We start from the raw sequence: 6,384 nt of genomic DNA on the forward strand, positions 1-6,384 counted from the left end.
CTGACTAAACTTAGTTGTCGAGTCTAATAACCACAGCAGGTTCTGAGTTTCCACAGTGCTGAGCGCAGTGAACCTGATAAAGGCCCACACTGCCTTTATTAAATGTCATGACTCTGCTCAGTTTTGATCATCTGCATGCTTGTGTAACTTTTAAATAACGCTTCAACTTCTAATTTTTCCATCATACAAATCCTGCCTAAATAGTTTATCCTACTTTAGGCAGTATTTTTAAAATATTACCCCTACCGTAGCTGATTAATTATCTTTCAACCAGAATATTTTAATACTCTCTGATTGATAGTCTTATCTGTATTTTGTATTTCAGATATCAGCATCCTGGCAGTTACAGGTAGATATAGAGATAGGTCTCTCCTTTGTGTGTCTGATCTAGAAGGGGATCTGATTTTCAGAGAATGAGTGTTTGAGCATTTTTAAAGTGTAGGTGAATTTCCTCTAGTACTGCTCAACACAGTCCTGTGAAAGTAAAGGTAATTGGAATCCAACATACCGGGGGATAGGGATACATCATACATTTGATTTTCACACATCTTTAGGGGAAATTCCAGGTGCTGAAGCACATGCCTGTTGCCGGTTTACATTCTGGAATACTGTGCATGCCTGCAAGCTGCGGTGAGTGTCCTGTAGATCCCATGCTGTGTCTGAAATTCCTCTGCAGATGCCCAAGCTACCCCAGGGCATATAAATCGCCCAAGTCACACAGGGAACTCCCAGCCCCAGTGTCTATTTTTATTTAGGCAGTGCACCCAAATGGAGGTTTTTCATGTATTATTCTGAGTATACGAAAATAGAATAACCATGGATCACACTGGGTAGACAGGACATGACTCTAAAGAGCTCTGCTGAAATATCCACATATGGTCTGTTGCATGATACTTTATTTGTCCCAGAAGAATTAAGATGATAGATGATAGCTGGGGTTTGAACTTGTGCATCAGGAAGGCCACTTTGAATATAAAGGGGGCAGTATGTGTTTTGTGAAACTACCGATGCAAAGAGGATGTAGTGGAGGAATGGCTTTCAGTGTTATTGGAATTATGACATTTCTGTGGAAACAAGGTGGTTGTTTATAGTCCTGTCTGCAGTTCGTGAAGCCAGTTCAGAAACGGGGTGTGGATGGGGTTAAAGCAAGGGAGCCAGAGGTCCCTGCAGAGGCTGCCAGGACTGGTGCTCCCAGCGCTCCCAGTCTGGAGAGCCTCAGCCACCCAGTGCCCTGGGGCAGCAGGTCTGCAGGGAGGGCTGCGAGCAGCACCTCGGGCACACCCCGGGGCAGGAACCAAAGGAGGTCACTACAGCTGGCTGACGTGTGTGAGTCTGTGTATGTCTCTATAACATGGGGAAAGTCTTACTACCTGAGTAAGACTTTCTGCTGAAGGAAAAAGGAATTTTGGCTGGTACCCACTGCAAATTGTTTTGTTTTGTTTTGCTTCTATAGGCAAACCAGAGAGAGAGGTGGAGTCGAAAGAAGTGACATTCTGTCCTGTGTGCTTTGAACGTGGTGACTGAAGAGAACAAATCCTTTAGTTGCCATGTCTTAAAAAGCATTTTTTTATGGAGGCTCTTTGAAATCAGCAGACAGCTTTTGAGATCTTCTCCAATACAGAGGGGAAGTACAGACTCTATGGCGGTATAATTATTCCTCTTCAGAAACCCTCTTATTTATTTATTTATTTATTTATTTAATGGTTTTCTCTGTAGGAAAGATGAGAGCTGAGCTGTGTCTCCGGAAAGCTGTGTAAGGGCCGCTGGGAGCTGCACCCCTTTTCCCTGTCGGTGCGATCCGTTTTGTGCTGAGTGCCCTCTGGAGGTCTTGGACACGCAGTGACCCGGGAGAGTCCCGGCTACCGCGACTGTGCCTGAGCTCTTCAGGACTCCTTTGCTTTAAAGGTTCTCCCTCTTTTTCTTTTTTCCTTTGGGAGAGGTATTCTAGCCAGCCTAGACGAGCGGGACACAGTTAAATCAGCTTTTAGTTTAGGTCAGAATTACGGCATATGAATTACTCAAAAAAAGGTAAAAAATAATTCAGATCCAAATAATTCATCTAAATTCTCAGTCAGCAAAATGAATCTGTTTCATATTTAGGAGCTTTGATTAGCTTTATCAATGTATTGAAGTGTGCTTCCTACTTATGTTTCTAGTTTTTCCCTAGTTCTCGTTGGGGCTAAGGGGAAACTGCTAAAATACCCTTTAAGCTTCTTCTTGCAAGATATATCAGAGATCTCAGGGGAAGCCTGTTATCCTTATTTTTCCAGCCAAGTTCTGTAGCCAGAAGAGCTCTGGATAACTTCAGTAAGTAGAGCAACTTTTGGTGCTCATCTGATTTTCTTGTAATCTGTAAATTCTCTGCTTTTGTGCACTTATTCCCCTAACTGTATCAGTTAAAATAAATACCTGCAGTTGCCCTGACCAGCATGCTATCTTCAGTCAAAATATGTATTAAAAATTCTATGTTGAAGAAGCAAAATTCAATATTGCATTATTATTAATAATATTGGGCTTTGACATGGAGTTTTGCCTCTGAAAAGCATTTAGAAATGTATTTTTGTGGACTCTCGCTACACTTATTTTGCTGCTAATGTAGCAGGTGTTTTTCTTAACCATTTTTAAGGAGAAATCCTAAGTTTAGAGGAAATGAGCACTCAATTATTTAAATTTCCTGAGATTAGAGGAAGAACACTTTGCCAAACAATGCCTCTTCACTTCAAAACCTCTCCCCATAAATTATGTTAGGAGATCTTATTAAAAGTCTTTAAAAATTTCCTATTAAAAATGGTTGATTGCAGTCCAGACCATCACAGCTTTTGTGCTTTCAGTGAAATACCACAGCTGTCGCAAAGAAATATATTGTGAGACAAAAGGTTTTGTTTCCCTAGTCGTAAATTATTTTTGTGATATCTGAAGTAAGATAAAACTTTCACTTATGTTTGAGTGAAGGAAGATTCCAGTGATAACTTGTTCAAAAATCTATAAAAAGAATATAAGAATGTAGATCTAGATAGCAAATTAGAATCAGACTTCCTTTTTGTTTAAGGAAAGCAATTATTTCTGAAGCCAGTGAAGATTATAACCAGGGATAATAGCATAACTTTGCAAAGCACTGTGCCTTTATCTCAGTAGAACCTGAAGTTTAAGCTTTCAAGTCTGACCTTTGGGAACTCTACAACAGAAACCTTGAGTGCTGGGCAGTTTTTAAACCAACGTTAAACAATAGAAAGTAGTCTGTTTACTAATTGTACTATATTATATTAAGCTATAACTATAATACATTAGATTACAGTAAAACAAAAAAATAGATCTCTTTTATAATTAAAGAAGTATCAAACAAATTGGTTTTGACTATATTTGTTTTTCTATTCGTGACCGAGTTTTTTGCTGCGGGATTCTGCAGCCCTTCAGAGGAGGGAGGGCTGTACATGCACTGAACAGGCTGTGAAGTATTTGCTGTCAGGACAGAATTCTGTGTTTACCCAGTCAAGGAGTAGAAGCATATTCAAGGTATGACTTGTGTATGTAATGAAAATATGAAATTACAGCATATATGCTAAAAATTATTTGTCAAAATCTTCTGCTAAATAATTTTGAATGAAAGATAAATTAGGACATTCACAATTTACTCATCCATCACTGTTTTACAGCTAAAGGTCAAATTTCTCAGCCTCCTCCCCTGCTCGTTATAGAGATTACTGAATAAAGAAATACAGTACGGGTGCTAGAACTCAGAATTTGAGACATTTTAGGTTACATATGGAAAAAATCAGTATGATTTTTCTAATTATCAATAACATTAATAACGAAGCCAGTTCTCTTTAGCCGGTGCCACCTCAAGAGTTTACTGGAATTTGTTTACGTGTATATTAAATATATCAGGAGTATACAAACCAAAAATGGCCTTTTCTTCTGCTGTGCAATTTAGAGAATTGGAGTATGCAGCCTTGATCCTTTGCTAAGATTCTTTACTGTAGCCCCCTACTTTTTTCCTTCTGAATGATTTTTCTTATAAATCAAAATTCATCTTCATAGTGCTTTTTTATGGCAACTTGTGCTATGCACTCTTTGGGTCAAACTTACTCAGACTGAAAGAACTATGAAAATAAATATAAATCAAAATAATCAGCACTTGGGAATTATGTCCTTTGTGAGGATGAAAATATATATTCCACATCCCATATAGCTGGGGTGGGGACAAGGTGGGTCAGGTATTTGTGAGATCAGGAGTTGATGCACACCAGTGTGGATGAGATGCCTGGAGCACACAGTTCCATACTGCTCCAGCCATTGCCAAAGGATGTGTGGGGCACATGGGGGTCAGGGGTGAGTACCTAAAACCTCTATACCCTTGTAGGGTCTAGCTCTGTGTTCTCACTCATGCTGAATGGCCTTTTACAAGTAATCCCACTGATGTCAGTGAGACTTTTCTGTAATAAAATGCTGTCTGACAAGAATATGAATATCAGAATCTGGCCCTGCTTGTACTAATTCCATTTTAATGAATACTTAAATGGAATTGTTATTAAAAAAGTCTATTTCCTAATATTCAATAAATCAAAACTATAAAACCAGTTTGCCAGTTGTTGCCAGTCTAGTCAAAGCCATTTTCTCTCATATTGAAAATAATAGTACATACTGTCTCCATTCAGGAGGGATTAATTGTAATACTTTTATCTGCTTCATAAGATTTATTTCTAATAATGAAGAGCAGAGAAAAGCAGGGGAGCTTTAAACATTCATTGTTTTTATTAAAGCACCATATATTCATGAGATGTTTCACAAACACGGAATTTGCTTAGCAGAAGCTTGTTTCTTGAATGAGCAACTTCAAACCAGAGTTTTAAAAAAGTGTTGTTAATTTCTCTGATCATATCCATTTAATTTTATAAGATGGAGCCTTGGGCACTCTGTGATAATGCAGAGATACACATTAAACCTTGCTAAGATTTTGTAGGCTTGTCAGCTGATGAGGATTATTGGAGCAGTGTTGTGGTGTGCTGCTGGGGGAGCTACCTGATATCAGTCCCCACTGTAGCAAAACAAAGTTGGATCTCTTAGGGCAAATGTTTTGGATTTGAGGTGGTTTCTCCCTATACATGGAAGAGGACTGATCTTCTTAACTTCCATGGTGACATCCACACCGAGGAGTGGGAAGTATGCTTATGATGCTGTTTGACTTCATTGCACATTAACCAAAAAAAACCAAAAAGCAGTAAAGAAGGGTAAAAAAGAAACTGAATTCACATAAATCACTGATAAATATGCTGTTGTATTGAAAAAGCCTGGCAGAAAAATTCTAGCACAATATTATTTCCTTGGAATTTGCTAAATCTTTGATATCCAAATGTTTCACAAGGGTGGGGAGTGTTCAGTTCCCTCAGGATGTTCTTCTAGACAGCAGGCCAGTTTTCTGATTTTATCCCTTTCCACGTGCCAGGTTTCCAGAGTCTCTAGCATTGATGCAGTCCTGTAGACACCCTGATGTGGGGCTAAGGATGCCAACTCCTCCATTGCTCTGCAGCAGCCTACCAAGTTGTTTTTATAAATTACGCATTTTCTCCAACCATAAATATTGTTCCTAAAAGGGATACTGAAATGAAGATAATATGGCTTTTCAGTAATAGGTCTTCTAATGTCAGCCATTCTGTTTAAACTGTTCCATTTTCAACAGAATTAAAGATCTACGCAGTATATTCTACCTCCTGCAGACTGCAGTTGTTAAAAGAAAATAAATCACTTAAACAGGGTCATGAGCAACAAAGGCCAATGTGGGTTCAAAGTTTACAGGTCTCTGCATTCATCAGGTAGAAATATGCTACATTTCACTATTTCATAAAATATCCTTTTATGAAAAAGCCATCAATCTTTGCATGGCCTACTAAAACTGATTTTTCAAATGAAAGAAATGAATGATGACACCAAATCAAAAAATCGTTTATGAGTTTATATTTTTGCAAGACCACCATGACTTTCACATACGTTTTCAATTTTGGTAAGGATGTGATTATCATGTGGATATGTTTTACTCCCACCATTTGTACTAAGGGATCTGTCAGAGCTGTGTACCCTTCCTTGAGCAGTTCAGGATTTGTTCAGATTTTTTCATTAATCTATAGTGGGTTTTATGCAGTGATCGTTATCATTCCTGTACATTATCTACAGGTTTTCTGAGTTATATATAGATATGTATAAAATCACATCTATCATATGCAAGTTCACATTTAAACTAAAACAGCGTTTAAATGACTTCGTTATTTCTCAAAGGTTTTTAACATTTCTGTGGGATGATTTTTGCATGATTTCTGTTGCGCACTCTACAAAACATCATCTTAATTACAGATTTTTAGTTATACTGGTCTTTCCTTTGCCATGCTTCCT

Source organism: Corvus kubaryi, unplaced genomic scaffold (assembly GCF_017639235.1).
Source record: "Corvus kubaryi isolate FWS band 111438036 unplaced genomic scaffold, C.kubaryi_AGA036_p1.0 37384, whole genome shotgun sequence".
Lineage (NCBI taxonomy): Eukaryota > Metazoa > Chordata > Aves > Passeriformes > Corvidae > Corvus > Corvus kubaryi.